Below are 17079 nucleotides of genomic sequence, written 5' to 3' on the forward strand. Positions count from 1 at the left end.
TAAATACACAAGCGCAGATTTGACATTACAAAATGACATCATTATTAATGCACACACAGCTCCGCCCAGTTAAATTTTAACTTAGTCGCGCTCGACATAACTTTCGAAAGAAAATGGACTGTCTAGTTAAAATTGAAATTTGCAGTCATATTGTGAATGAATGCGCATTGCAGCGACTTTTCCATTTGATCTGGAGTGAATATATTTTGGTATTTTGTTTCGATTCGACGAAAGTTTGTGATTTTGGACTGGATTCATCTGTGCAAATTATACATGAAATACATCGGATTGAAGTGGCGCAGGAGAAGGGTGTTTACGTCTGCAAATGTGTTTCTGTTTCTGTTATTGAATGTTTGAAATCATAACGTGGGAAAATATGAAGTATTTCAATTGCAATTTTCAAAAAGACGCTATGGAATTAAATGTGTATTTCATTTAAAAGTGCAATAAGGAGGATGCAATTGCACTTATCATCGAAATTACAGCACACTTTCGAAAGGTATAACCCAGATTGAAAACCTATGACATGGCTCATGTAATTCGGATTTACAGAATTAATAAAAACATTTTGAGGAAATTCAGGATTTAAAACTGTAAGTATCTTTTATTTTGCCATTCTTATCACCAGATAAAGAATACAGTATATTCCTTGTCACTTGTATGTTATTTCTAAAGACATAATCGTCCGTCTTTTCTATAATGTAGCTAGCCTAAATCCGTAACATTGTATCAAAGCGGAATGTGTCAAAACAGCTTTTTGTTTGTTTGTTTTTGTTTTTTTTTGTTTTTTGTTTTTTTTTTTGCAGTCAACGAAACATGTTTTAGTTCATTAAGAAGCAAATTTAAATAACCACAACGTAAAGAGCCTTTTACGGGTGTGTATATGATTTGTTTACAAATCAAAAGTTCTGGTGTCTGCGTCAGTTTGTATGCAATAGAAAGTAGTTCCTTTATTCACGTGAATGCTATATGTGTGTTGTCGCGAGCGTTCAGTATCGGGAATACTGAACGATTCCGACAATGTAAAGTTAACGGGGAAACAAATGAGCATATAATAATGAAACATAAGTCATTTATAAATGTCACAGACATGATAACAAAATCTGCCAATGTTAAACCTAATCAAAATGAGAACTATGGCTATTATCATGCTAATCAAAGTGATAACTGTGGCTATTGAAAACTAATCAAACTGATAACTATGGTTATTACACTGTTAATGAAAACGATAACTATTCGTATTGTAAAACTAATCAGTATGATAAGTATGGCTATTATAAACCTAATGAAAATGATAAATATGGCTATTGTAAAAGGAATACAAATTATAACGATGCATATTACAAAGCTAAGGTAAATGATAAATATGACTATTGTAAAATTAATGAAAATTATAACATGTCTATTGATGATATTTATTCGGATATGACAACCTTGAAAACATTCCATTAAGTTGGATTTTCAATTTGTCATATAACATGCTGTCATGTCTAAAACATCCTTCCAAACAGTTTGCAAAAAGAAACAAGACATTCAGGAAGCTGAACCGGAGCATGTAATTGCCCCAAAACATTTATGGATAAGAGTCTTGGCGGGGGACTGCTCAAATTCAAACCCCAAAATTAGAGTTGATATTTAGCGTATTCCGATGACATGGACATTATTAGTCTAATAGAGGTTCTATTTAAGACAAATCTCAAGGATCGGTGACTCTATCTTCATCCCACAAAAGATTATACACCGACAAAAGTTTGAGACTTTGAACTAGGGATGTTTTTTCCTTGCTTAAACTTGTAAAGAATACGAGGACGGATTTACTGCCAATTCACGAGACAAAAGATCTGGGTGTATGGTGTTTACGGTGGTGCTAATGTAATAAACAGTAAAATATGGCAATCGCTTTAATATGAGATAATGGAATATACTGTCTTTTATAAACACATACACGTCCCTATCTTGATGGGACCGGAATTATGTTTTATAGCAAAAATTGCATTACATTTCAATGTCGATAACCACAAATGGCGACAATGTAATAGGAAAATACATCTTTACCGTACTGAACAATTGTGCTGATCTCTCTTATGAAGACCTTAATGATGTCTTTGAAGTGCCATATGTCAGTGTGGTAATATGAACTAATTCTGGTCACTTATGACAGGTACGTTGAATATGTCCTTATGACATCTTTGTACTTGACTACTGAAGAGCTTCTAACCTAATCGAACTCTTCCACATTGGTCCAAAATACAAGACTAGGCAAGACAAGTTATAATATGTTTCATTTAATCTTAGAAAGCAGCAAAATGTAGGTAACAGAAGTTAAAGTATGCTAGATATTAAGATTTCCAAACGACACTAAGGGTGCAAGCACATGAAACAATATCTGACATAGTGTCATTCAGAAATGTGAAGCAATGGGCATAATTCTTCCAAATGTACACGAGGTGTCTAGATGTATGTTTAGCCATTTACAGGTTCAATAACTAATTAGGTACACTAAGCGTCATACAGTCTAAAACAATGTGTGGATCGTGAGGTTTAATCATTGGTAGAAGAATTAGGACATATCAGTACATTAAATAAGCAAATAACAGATGAAGAAATGTACTCGTGCATAACAGTGATGATAAACGATATTTTATACAGCACAATTTTTCTAGTTGGTGTATTCATGGGCAGTGGTAAGTTCATAAAACGAACGATTAATTTGTGGATAGCTTTGGTTTATGTGCCAACCTCTATATCAGTTGGCTAAGGATTTAAAGTTCAAGTTTGGTGAAATTTTTCTAAATAACATTTGCTGTAAAATACCATTACTAGTGTCCTGTTAAACACACCCACTCAGTCATTAGGTTTAGTAAACATACAATAGTAGTTGAATTTTATTTTGAAATAGCTATCGACTGCACCGCGAGGAATACGCTGCCGATTTTCTGAGTTTCCGTTCTTGGCGCGCGTCATTTATGACATTTCATTTATTCTAATCTCAACACTGTCTTTTTATCTAAAGCTGTTATCTATTCTCAATGATTAAGATGTAAAGCTACAACACAAATCGTTATCAATACTTAAAGCTTTATTAGTACAAATAACAGAATTATCATGATTACCGACAGCAGCACCACTACCAACACAAAGCATCAACACTACTAATATTACTACTACAAATGCTACTATAATTATTATTAAAAAACCTTTTAAAAAAAAGAAAATATTTGATATTGTGCAAGAACAATAAAGTCGCTTATTTTCAGTACAGACAGTAAAACAGATAAACACTACAACGATGACGACATTGAAACATCAAGCGAATATGGTAGTCAAAATAAGGAAGATCGTGATGGGTAAATCAGTTACAGAGATGTTTTATTATTACTATAACGATGCTGGACTTTTCTAAGTAGCTCATGTATTATTAACAAAAAGGTTTATAAAGATCGTGTCGAGAAACTTTATACCAACATCAACTCGTTGTTAATGTGCATAACCACCAATGATTCTTATTTATATGAAGTACAAGCTCGATCGCATTTGACAACATCTATGGGAAAATTCAATCAAATTATATACGGGACGTCGACCCAAATGTATCTGATGGTAGTAGTAATTTCCAGTGCCATCGGCGTATTCACCAAGAACAGAAAAAATGCAAATAGACTTCCACAGATTATTGACCAAAGAGATCTCAGGCATGATATGTATGTGGAGAATTGTACGACCGATGTGGTTTCACACACACGGCAAATATGAGTCGACACAAGAAACATCGTATAGGTGTCTACCAATATAACACAGTGGGATTTTCACCGCTTGACGCCAAGCAATGGATATTCTCTGACGATATGATCACTTAAGTGTTTGGACATCACGTGATTATGCAATTCATTGATGGGATTCTTATACATTAATGCATTAAATTAGACATTGGTGGGAGTTCCCTATTTGCTAGAACAAACGTTATTTCCTCTGGCACAAATGCCCTGCTTCGTGATTTTGATGATTGTTTGTTAAAGTGGTGATAAATAATACAGTGTTGGTTGTTTTAAAAATCAGTCCGATCTGAAACTGTAATTACGTCGATTGACTCTACTGGGTCAGTAGCGCGACGTTGCCCGCCTCCTAGCTCTCCTGGTGCAAACACATACCGAACAAATCATTTCCGAGTAGTTCTAACGGCGGTATTTGTGAAGTTATCTTACAAGTGAAGGTGACATTTATTCGTCGAATTTCATCAGCAGGTGTAAATCCAATCATGCGTGTGATTTAATTATTTATTAGTGTAGCCACTAATGGAAGTCGCTTTACATATTCTTGTCATCGCTTAGTATGGGTATCATTAACAATTCTCGTTCCAACTGATTTTCTTCATCGGGCACTATACGGTCTCATTAGCAATATTTGTTCGTACTGATGTCCGAATGATTGTTCGGCTAGTGCACATATCCTTCAGGAACCAGTCCATTGTGTTTCATTTACGACGCAAGCAACAGGTCCAAGAAACTCTTTGTCTGCATCGACTTGCAATAACCGTGACTATGTTAACGGTTCTCAATCATAACTACGTACAAGCACATCATAGTTAGATGTTAATAGTTCAGATTCATTTCATCTGCTGCCAATATCTACAATAGTTAGTGCTTATCTTTGTGTATGCAAACGACCCTACCGATCACATGCACGATCAGGTGGAAGAACTAAACGATCAACCCGGTGAACTTTGTTAGGTTTTAGAATATCAAACCAGCCCCGCTAAATCTTTCTTGGCACAGGTAGGCAAATTTGCCATAGCACTTGTTTGGCTAACCACGTTCGAGTCCCTTATGGGCGACCTTTGTCGCGCTTGCTAATTTTCGATAGAAGCTTCACATTTACAATAATCACAAGGGCTATAATATATTTTGGATAAAAGCCACTCAGAAACCACGTTTCTTTGTATGAATATATTATACCCCATTGCATCCAGTCTTGGTCTTCAAGCCATCTTTGATGATCCATTTAGCGATTCGTTCTCCAAGTGTAGAATTAATTGCATGTAGATGCTTCTCCAGGCCTTGGTTGGTTGTTAAAATGAAGTCATATATCACGTCATGTTCCAGTTCCACAATGACTATATCCAGGAATGTGCCTCTCAACAAAGAGCATTTATTCCACGGTAATTTCTTTAGTGAAGAAATGACAGCTACTTTAGATAGACATTAACTTTATTTTTTCCTCATTGAACACAAGTTCCAGTAATTGCATTTCGATTATTACCTGTTTAAACGAAAGTCGGGTGTGCAGTATGAGTTTTGATGCAACATCGCAGAGAGTACGAATATATAAATGTGTTATTTACAACAATTCTACTGGATTCTAACATAGCATCATGAAAAGAAAAAAGATTTGGGTATGTTTTGACTTTTTCAGGCAAGGAATGCCTAAACTAATCAGCCTTAGGTTCGACGAAACTGGAAGCTCTGTGTTTTTAAACTCAGTTCGTGCATGAGGTGGACTGTACTTGGTTGCACCTTCGGCCGAGGATCACCCGTGTTATGATGTCAGTGATTTTAAGGAAGCGCTTCAGTCACCACTAAGTGTCAAAACGTTCACGATTAATTTATTTTCCACAATCGATGAAGCTCTCACAATTGACGACATTGATTGAAGTCAGAATAATCTTTTTGTGTACGATAATGTGATGCTTGAGCACCAAATAATTCCCGAGAGAATATTTTGACAAGGTCGACACAAAAACTCTGGCGTGATCTAAGTGTCTTCAACGATATCCGCACGTACCTATAGTGATCTGTAACAAGCTGATAATAGCTCATGGCATTGGCGCACGTGGTATCTTATTTATTTAGTGGACTTCTTGTACCGCCTATCACTCGTGGAATGAATTTCGTGATATGTTTGCTGATGTCACTAAAGACCGGTATATTATTCTCACTATTGATTTGACTGGTGAACCACATCAAAAGTATCAAGCCGGTTTGGGCAAAACAATTTTACAATCATGATAAACATATACAATGATAAGCGAGAGAGCTCCATGTTCTGCCAGTGATGTCACAGAAGGTTATGGAACGCGAGACGCTATTGCAAAGAACCTGTCTGAAATCCGTAAAAGCAAAGGAATATGAGACACTGTCGTGTAGTTGCGCTTATTAAAGACTATGTTGATGCTGCTAAATTGGCTCAAAGTATCAGAGCTAAAATGAAACAAAATGTGGATGAACAAGTCACCGACAACTCCTAACACAACTCCTAACACAAATAAGGAACCGGGAGTGGTTGATGTACAGGCAGTAAAAAGCAAGTTATAACAACAACAAAAAACCCATATAATCCCCCCCCAAAGGATTGTTTATGTCACGTCACAATATTAAAGACGCGTCTACCATAGTGCATTGCAAAAGTACTGAATTTAATTGAATACAGGTAGGAATCTAATTGCAGTTTTTATGTCTCACTTAAAAACTACACCAACTCACTATATTTGCAGGGGTTTTTTATTTTTGGACATCGGTCTTTTATTTTGTATACCTTTCATATAATGTTAACATATTTGTCTATTTGTCGTTTATCTTGTTTACATTATAACTTGTACTTCATGTTTACATTTATTTAGAAAGAAGTATCTCCCAAAATGTGCGATGTAATTATTTATCTTTACTTTTCTCGAATTTAACATTTAATCTTCACTATATAGCCAGTACTGTGATGGCGTGTCAATAACCCTGGACATAGATACATATCTTTAACAACGATATATCGTCACTACCGCTCACTATTCCCATCACATTACGTGAGTTTATTTATGCACATTTTTCATATTAATATTTTCAGTATTAATTTAAAGAACTTCACAAATATCTCGCAAGGCTCCATCCCGGCAGTATGTTGCAATATTCTGTACGAGAATTTTATCCATTGTAAAATATCTTCAATAAAATTGGCACAAATTATCAGAGCTAAAAATGTGTCTGCGAATGACACATATGACATGAAAACGGTAACCAGAGACGTCTCCTTTACCATCGTCTTCATGATGATGTTTAGAGTTACTGTTCCTTCTATCACTCAGACTTAACGCTGTTATCTATGGAGTATATTCCTAATGACGAAGTTAAGAGTTACTGTTCTTTCTGTCACTCAGACTTTTGTCAAAGTTATCTGTGCGTTTCATAATTATGGCTGGCTAAGTTTTGTCTGCTGGCTTAACAAAATTTTTCATCACATGATAGGTTATAAATGGCGATCAGTATAGTTGGTGGAGGAAGAACCAGGGAATATTCAGGAAAGAACCACCGACCCCCGGGAAGTTACTGACTAGCTTTATAAAATACATGTTGGTCGAGCCGAGAATCGAAATCAGCGAGGTGTCATGTATGAGCAATTTGTCAAGACCAGGACCCCGAGGATGATATAAAGAAGAATATGTAAAAGATGAATATCACTGAGAATGGACACTTCAGCAATAAGTACAACAATAATATCTTCCACAGCAGGAAAAAATAAATCCAGCAAATGTCTGTCACAACCACTAATACTACTATTATTACCATCGCTACCAAATAATCATCATCATCATCATCAAAATCAACAACAACGTCAATACAAATACAAATAATAATAATAATAATAATAATAATAATAATAATAATAATAATATTATTATTATTATTATAACTATTGAGAATCTCGACGACTAACTATTTTCTGAGTACTGTAATCGTAAATCATCTAAAACTAGAGTGTGTGTATTTTGCTCCCTTATTTTGTTCAAGTCGCCCCCACCCCAAAACCCTTCGCCAGAAAGCAAGCAAAGTATATGCCCTAAGACCATAGGTAGGGTCCCAGATGAGTTCGTAAAGGTCCAGAGGACATAATTAGTGGAATACCTGAATGCATTTTTCATACTCAGTAAAATTATACATGTCAAAAGGGTGTGTATGCCAATCGTGTGTATATTATGGTGTGGGGCTAATTTCCCAAGGTAAGAATAAATCTAAGGGCTAAAGACAGGTATACACTTGAGTTCTTCTGTTAGCGCCCAACATAAAGTGAGGGTAGTCCTATACATTAGCCTAAAACCTGAACTGATGCTGAGGTATGTTTTTTACGGTTAGATCAGTTCTTTGCATTGTGCAATTGATAACAGACAAGTGTGTCCGCAACTCATATGTGTACAATTTATACACGTGCTATAATTTCTCCAAATTTTCCAGTTCGGTAGGTTGAATCGTTTATTCGGTGATATGAACAGAATATTCTAGATCAAATCCTGTGTTTGACAGTTTGTACACCCACCTTGAATACATTTCGATTATACATACAGTTGTTCCATTACAGATGATTTCTGCTAACTCACTAAATTCGGTTTCCATGTTCAGGTACACTCAAGTCGAGTCGCATAGCTAAATCAACCGAAACATTCAAATGAATGAATGAATGAATCAATCAATCAATCAATGACGATACGACATAAATAGATGTTACTAGTTACCGGTGAAATATATTGACATGCCAATTAAGACCACAGCTAACAATAATTAGTAATCTGATAATCAGTATCATTTGTTCTCCTATTACGCACTCCAATACGTGTAGCGAAGTGTATAGCAGATAATCCGAATATATTCAGAATTTGGTGCTCATCCGATCAATGTTATATTTGGACTGAGTGGTCATCTTAAAAACGGAGGAATCGTAAGAAAACGACAGAGGGTTTAGTCATACACTTAAGTATTCTGATCAGCTAGAGGCGAAGCCAGTATGCCTAAGATGTATGTCCGCGCAGTAATTTTGTGAAAGATCACTCATTTTGCAAGCCAGAAACGTCTTCGCAATAAAAGAAATGGCAATCTTTTCGAACCGCCTCTGCTGTTTCGACAAGTGGATTAACGCTTGGATTGATCGAGAATTTAGGAATGAAAATATTATTAGACGTATCAGAATTTCAAGGTAAATCGTTTCGTAAATACTTGAGGTGGTTCGAACGGCAGCTATCAGCATATATTCTAGCAATGATCCCTGGAACTGACCTCGAAGTTATCAAATACGCTAAAGTAAGTAAGAGAGAACAGGTACATGACATTTATTTAAGCATTATGATACGTTTAGTATTATTGAAAGGACGTGCTACCTAATCAAAATAGCTTATCATGTGTGTTCGAAAAATGAATTTCAATAGTAGTACAAAAATACACTTTGACAGTTTTTCAAATAGAGAACCAATAAGAACTTTAGAAACAATAAATAAATGCGTAAAGGGATAACTCAGTCCCGCCATTAGACAGTAGAAGTGAATTAGGATACAGTTTGTTAGTTATCAGTAGTAGTCAAAGATGATGGTGAGAGTAGGATACAGTCTGGATCAATAGGTCCTCAGACGGCACTGACAAGCATCGAAGTGGGAAAGGTATTTCACACAAAGTGATGAACTGAAGACTTGTCGTTCCTGAATAATTGGAGCTTGCTGTACCATGAATTACGGAAGCGTTCCATAATCGATCAATAATGTCTATCCAATCATAATTAAGAATGCAGGGGTAGAACAAAGACCTGGCCCGTCGAACGAGTCAGAGAATGACCTAGTTCGTGGTCTGTTTTGGGCGCGAAACTTCAAAAGCTAGTCATCTAAAGCGGGGATGAGAATCAAACAAACAATTATGCACTCCTGGCACATATTGAGAGATAAAGTAATAATTCTGAAATGCAGCACACACTCTCTCTCTCTCTCTCTCTCTCTCTCTCTCTCTCTCTATATATATATATATATATATATATATATATATATTTCACTCTTGAGCTATGATCCATCTCAGATTTAAGTTAAGGAATATATATATATATATATATATATATATATATATATATATAGAGATAGATAGATAGATAGATAGATATATAGGAATTGAAACATTCCAGTGATAAAACCAGAATTTAAAATCCGTTATGACTGGATTTGACTTGTATCTCCAAAGTATTACATTCTATGTCATTAGATATGACTTGTAACGCACTTAAATTATTTCTAACAGAGAAAATATACTTCTAACACCTTAGGATTTCACGGCGTGCTAGAGGCAAGCTCTAACTCGTTTGATGAATAATATATCGCGTTAGAAGTATATTTTTGATTGTTAGACACATGTTCTAAAGCTTTTGTTGCAAAATCTAACACGTGATATATATATATATATATATATATATATATATATATATATATATATATATTGTTCATTGCTTTCTTTCATGACCGACCTTTTGAGAAACAAGTGTGATGTTAAAAGATATGTGTTTGCATCAAGTTTGGTGTTCGTTTAGAACATGAATAATTGGGACTCCATTGGTTTTCCATTAGTACCCCCTCCCCTATCTATGTTCGTCTAGCGGAATGTATAGAAAGTAAAATATTAGAACGGAAACCAGTATACTATAACGTTCTCTCTTTTGACAATACATTGTTTCAATTTTTATTTTATTGTTATTGTCTAATATTTTATTTGTCGATTAAATTGTAGTTCGATAAGAATCAAAAAAACATGGTGATTTTAGCATACGTCCGTCATGGCTTGGTTTAGTTTTAATGGCTAAGTGTACATCAACACATTAAGTGGCATTATCAAGTTTTACAAACTTCTGTTTTTTTTTTTTCTAGAATATTGACCTTCATCCGGTAATCTGTTTTGCGTCTTAATTAGCTTATACCTGGGGGTTGTTGTTGTTTTTTTAGAAGTTTGTCAGTCAGGCTCCAAACAATTGACACGTTAAGTTGTTTTTATGTTGTGACAAAGTTGAGCTGGATTTTTAATGTATTGAATTCAAGGAATTATTTTCCATAGAAATACATAAGTGCTACTACAAAATTCTTCAATAAAGACATTTACTGGAATTTATACGGAATTCAAAACTGGAATAGTGGGAAAGTCTGCCAGTAGCTTCTCGTGGGTCGGTGGTTCTTCCCTGGGTTTTCCAAGGTTCTTCCTCCACCAGTTATACTGGCCGCCATGTATAGCTTATCTTGTGCTAAAAAACGTCGTTAAACCCTAGAACAACAACAACATTTTCTGTGATTCAACAATAAACTGTTGACACCTCTGCACTTTGAAGGTTACAACAGACGCCATCGCCTTCCATTTTGGATTTCATCGGGATTCGATCTCAGTTTTATTCAGGACTTTTTATTACTAGGACTTCTATTTTTAATTCTTGGATTATTTTTGGATTTACTTCATAAAACCGTAAGTTCTTTTTTCTTAATTTTTCACTTTGTATTGTAGCGAAATCAATTATTTTTTAAATTTTACAAAGCTTGTTGTCTTTACTTTTTTCTGTTGCTTATTTCAAGAGCATTGACTCGTAACGCCACGGTGATCTCGTCAGGGGTTGAACAAACACCCTTCTGGTTGAGAGTCCGATACACAAAATTACTGAATGACAGTGAAAGCAGGAAGTAGCTAAAGTTATCGAAATTTACTTACGATTTGTTGTGTAATATTCTCAATCATGCGGTTAAACGAGCTCTTTTATGTGTTCGGTATAAAAACAACCTGTCATATGTCATTGTACTCCTTCATATGGAATGAACAATAAGTCAACATACACCTTTCAATATGTTTTTAAAAAGACGTCAGGTATGAGATCTATGTGGAGCTTGTTAACCATATTAAAAAGTTTTGTATTATGAGGCCAGAGTGCCGTTTTCACTTTTCACCCCTATTAAACCCTGTGGATAATACTGATTGCAAAATACAAATCTATTTAAATCCTACAGGTATGTAGGGATTATTAATTCGGGGGCCTATATATAGAATCACCTTGACCTGCTTCAAGTAGAACACACACACACACACACACACACACACACACGTATACGGTTACAGATATACAAACTTTCTACGTTACTATTTCTTAAACTCGCACACAATCATCCTTTTAAGCATAGACATATGACTATCTATCTATCTATCTGGCAACCCACCTTCATATATGCCTACCCATACAAAAACATATTCTTTATTTTAAAGGAATCAAGACATATAAGTCTTTAAAAGCTCTCTAACATACCTGAACTAAGATTATGAAATACTGAACGTAATCTCCGATCGACGACTAACATCGATTTCCAGATTCCACGGTCGACAACCAAGCATTACAAAAGTTCATTCACTGTATCAGCACCTACTGTGTGAAATTCCTTATCCGTGTGGATACGTAAATCAAATTCCATTCCTTCTTTTAAAATATCATTAGAGAAATTCTTTCTTGACCAGTTGGAGTGACAAACGAAAGACTATGAATAGAACACTGTATCATTATGTCCATAAATAATATGTCCAGGTCTTATTTGATATATGTAATACGTATGACTTAGGTTAAGCTGAAATGTATGTACCTGTGTATAGAATATTGTTCAAATATGTATATGCTTTCTAGTAAAGTCACATGATTCATTCATTTTAAATGTGTATGAATGAGCGTGCGACAATACTCGAGTATATGTTTGATTTTCTTTTCTCTTTTTCCTGTTTTACCGTTAACATAAATATAACCAATTACACAATTTGAGGACCACATGGCAGGTGGGTCAGTCCTGACTAAATGTATTATTCTCTTTAAAGAAAGTTGTTCATTATTATTAGTAGTAGTATTATTAGTGAGAGAAAGATATAGAGAACAGTACAAAACAGAAGATCGTGATATGAAGTATGCACTGCATAGTTCATGAAGTTGTATTAATGAATGACGAAATGAATGAATACAGGAGAGGGAGAGGAATGTAATCTTGGATGCATTATACTTATATTTAATTAAGTATTTTACTTTTATTACATATTCGTTGGTAAGTAATTGTAGTTGTTTTACATGCTCCATTTCTGCAAATAATAAAGATCAATCTAAATTTTCCAAGTGAATCGAATATAGAACAGATTAAAACGAAATAACAGTCGTCTTCTATATCATCATTTACACAAGTTTCACATCTTTCTTAATGGCGTTCTTTTCTTATCTGTCTGACAGTCTCGGTTTTTAAGGGATCTGGTGAAACCCTTAATTTACTTAAAGGATTAATGTGTTTGACAATCTCAACACTTAAGGGGTGTGGCGAAACCCTTAATTTGCTTAAAGCCTTTGTGCATGACAGTCTCGATATTTAAGGGTTTAGGTGAAACCCCTCATTTACTGAAAGACTTAATGTGTATGACGACATCGACACTTAAGAGGTGTGGCGAAAACCTTAATTCAGTTAATGCCTTTTTGCCTTTTTGCGTCTGACAGTCTGGACACATAAGTGGTGTGATTAAACTCTTAATTTACTTAAAACCATTGTGTCTGGCGGTAGCGTTATCTGAAGATAGGAATCGGTTTCGAAGATATATTTGTATAACTATGCTTGTAGGAAGTTTTCGAGACAACTGCAGAACTCCAGTCAGAATGAAATAAGTCTTTTAGGCTTTGATTAAAAGCGACAGAAAGGAAGATATCGGGACAAAATTAGGGTAATACCAGTCTATTAATTACTTTTTGCATGCTTATCATTCAAATCAGTTCTTGAGTACATATCTATTTACATGGAGTGGATATCATCGTACTCTCCATATAAAAATATATTTTGGTAGATAGTGTGATATCTAGTAACCAAATAAAATATGTTCTATATCCATTCTGCAAAATCCCCAAATTTTACAGCATACATACATACATTTATACACACATACATACATACATACATACATGAACGTTTGCCAAGGTTCTTCGAGTCAGTACTCATTCAGGGTTCTCTGATACTGGCTTGAGGTGAAAAGGGGTTAGAAATATGAAAGTGTCGTTGGTGCTGATATTTTTGTATAATATAGTCTAGAAAGACATAAGAGATTACAGAACTGAAACATGCTATCTATAGTGTAATAAATAAATAAATAAGTGTTTGTTTAAAACTTCTACATTTCAAAGATGCAGGTGTATAGATCCAAGATGAGCTATGCTAAAGAATTATATACAAAAATCTGTTAAAATCGTCAGCATTTAAGAGCAATCAAGTAAACCTAGCATATACCTTTCAGCAGAGACTAGTTTCCATGTCTTCATTGCATTGTTAATAGGTAGATAGGTGTAATAATTTGTGTGTCAAAACGAATCGACGATTTAAGACATAGATCTGTTCTCCGAGCAGGTATTTCACATAGTACTAATATTACTATTAACACTATCCAGATTTCCAGTCATGGTTACCACATCGTAACTATAAAAATATTATTATATTAATTTTATCATAATGAAATCCGTGACTTCCTGCACCCGAAGAGGACCCTTTAACCACTAAGCAACACCGCTCAGGTGGCCTAAGTGATTAGAGCGTCCTTCTCGGATGAGGGAGGTCGTAGGTTCGAACCCCTGCCGAGTGAAACTAAGGACTTATACGATTAGTACCAGCAGCTGCCTCACTTGGCACTCAGCATTCAGGGGTTAGTGTTAAGACAGGTCGGTCTGGTGTCAGGATAATATGACTGGGTGGGACACGATGCTACATGTCTGCGACATTATGCCCCAGTGCTAGACATCACTATAAACTGCCATATTGCAGACATCGTAGCGATATGACTAAACAATTGTCAAAGCCAAGTTAAAATCCAAATCACACCCACACCCATCAGGCCACCGGGACAGTAGTATATATATATATATATATATATATATATATATATATATATATATATATATATATATATATATATATTAGTCAGCAGTAGATTAATTTGTTTATCTCCTGTTTTTATTTTACGTTCATAATGACGGCTTAATCTGCCTAAGTTTTGTTGTGATTCTTTAGCGTTTTCCGTCACTAAAGTTATTCCATGACTTTCGCACATAACTTCTATTATCACATGGTATGTATACTTTTCCTATAGTATGTGCATTTCATATTTTTTATATTACCACGTGTTAAAATAACACTATTTGATTCTGATCGGCCCAAATAAGCCAATGAAATTATTGTGCAGTATCCTCTTTAGTAATGGGCTGGGATCGTGGGAAAACGTTTTTAACCCCGCCTTCTGGGATGTTTGGTTTTGAATTAACATTTTTTTTTTAACTCGACCTCGAAAGGAAATCGAGGAAAAATTATCACGGCTGTCTGAATTGTGGATATGTTACCCCTACTGGGATTTGTTATCTCATGTATAACAATATCATAATGAGAAAAATGGCGTAAAACTACAAGACAAGAACAACAATAGGAAGTAATACTAAGGGTATTGCTTACCTGATGGTATATCCGTAACATAGATATAGAATCAACCGTACATACAAGCGTGGTTTAAATGATAAATTAACATAAGTAAATAAACTCATCTCTGTTCACAGAACAATTAGGACATAAATGGGTCTCCTAACTGACAGGACTTTATCCAACCAGATCATTTTTACGCAGAATATATAGGATGCCAATCCGACTCTAAAAGAAATTTGTTTACGTCTTCTATACAGTCCAGTCAAATACTGTAAATATCTGGTCACAAATGCATTGCAGTAAATGTGGGAATTTCAGCATCCAGTTATCCTATTTCCACATAAAAATCGTAACAATGTAACGTTATGTTCTGCAAGTGACATTTTAGGGTAAACATGTACTCTAGGCCTATTGTTTACCATATCAATGTGGCATCACATCGCATTAATCACTCTGTTTTGAATAATGATTTTATCGTTATAAAAATGTTCTGTTTATTCGGATGGAAGCTTTTTCTTTGACTTATAGTTTGTAAAAATGTACAATCTACTTTTACTAGTTCAGCTATGTTTGGGACTATATTTTATGCACTACAAATGAAAGGTGCACCGTCTGTCATAATGAACGAAATTATTCGTTCTTCTTTCTAACTAATTTCCACTGAAATAAAAACTATGTGATAAAAATAATATCAAATGGGTAAGGATTTAATATTAAATTTATGAAACTCGTTGAATAATGTCCAGCTTTTGCGAGCCAAGGCTCGCAAAAGCTAGATATTATTCAGCTCGTTTCATAAGTTCAATTTTAAATCGTTACCCATTTGAGATCCTCTATTTACAATATGTTGGTATCATTATAACATTTTTCATTCTCAGTATTTTCAATCAACTTTGAAAGGAACGTAATCTGCGGCGTCGCTAGGGTTGGTGTCACCCAGTGCGGTAAACTCATGGTGTCACCCCTCCAGACTTCCACCATGGATTTCTTCTTCTTAAAATAACTCCAAATTTTGCTCCGACCAGCTCTGAATCTCATTCAAATAAACACTAGACGCTCTGCAGACTGCATGGTGGCACCCTGTTCCTGCTAGTCATGTATTTAACTGTGATCGGTTATCCGCTTATGAAATCCGAATAGACCGAGCAGTGTGTGCTCTGTAAAATTTGCAATTTTTCATTTTGGTGTCACCCCTCTGAGATGGTGTCACCCGGTGCGGTCCGCACCCCGCTAGCGACGCCACTGAACGTAATAAAACTTACACAATTCCCTCGCAGCAGCCCGGTGCAATATTCGGTTACGTGATAGTATCCATTTCTGAAGTATGTTAAACAAAATCGGCACAATTTTTTTAGAGCTAAAAAGATAGGTCTGTTCGCTGTGAATGACGCATAGGAAATGATAGTGGTAACCGAGGACGTCGTCTTTAGCTACGTTGTGACGTTTGATATTTATGACGTTAATAATGCTCATCCTATTGGATTGTTTATTGTTGTTGTTCTTACTGTCACCCATACATGGGAACACAGGATTTTTAATCTTATTAATAATATTTAGATTACTATTCTTTCTGACACTTGTACTTGACATAGTTATCCGTGGTTTCTACTCTTAATGATAAAGAAGAAGATAGTAAAATAAGAAATTCACCGAGAATATATATCAATAATACTTCAGCCAGGAAGAAATATAGCGACGATAATAACTGTGCAAAATCAAAAATGAAAACAAGGGAAAATGCACCTACCACCAACTTCATTTAGGCTATAATTATTCTTACCAGTACCAAATATTTTATCATCTGTGGCAGCAACGTTACCAACATAATAATAATAATAATAATAATAATAATAATT

The sequence above is a fragment of the Sinohyriopsis cumingii genome, chromosome 14 (genome assembly GCF_028554795.1).
Source record: "Sinohyriopsis cumingii isolate HCF-2022 chromosome 14, ASM2855479v2, whole genome shotgun sequence".
Classification (NCBI taxonomy): domain Eukaryota; kingdom Metazoa; phylum Mollusca; class Bivalvia; order Unionida; family Unionidae; genus Sinohyriopsis; species Sinohyriopsis cumingii.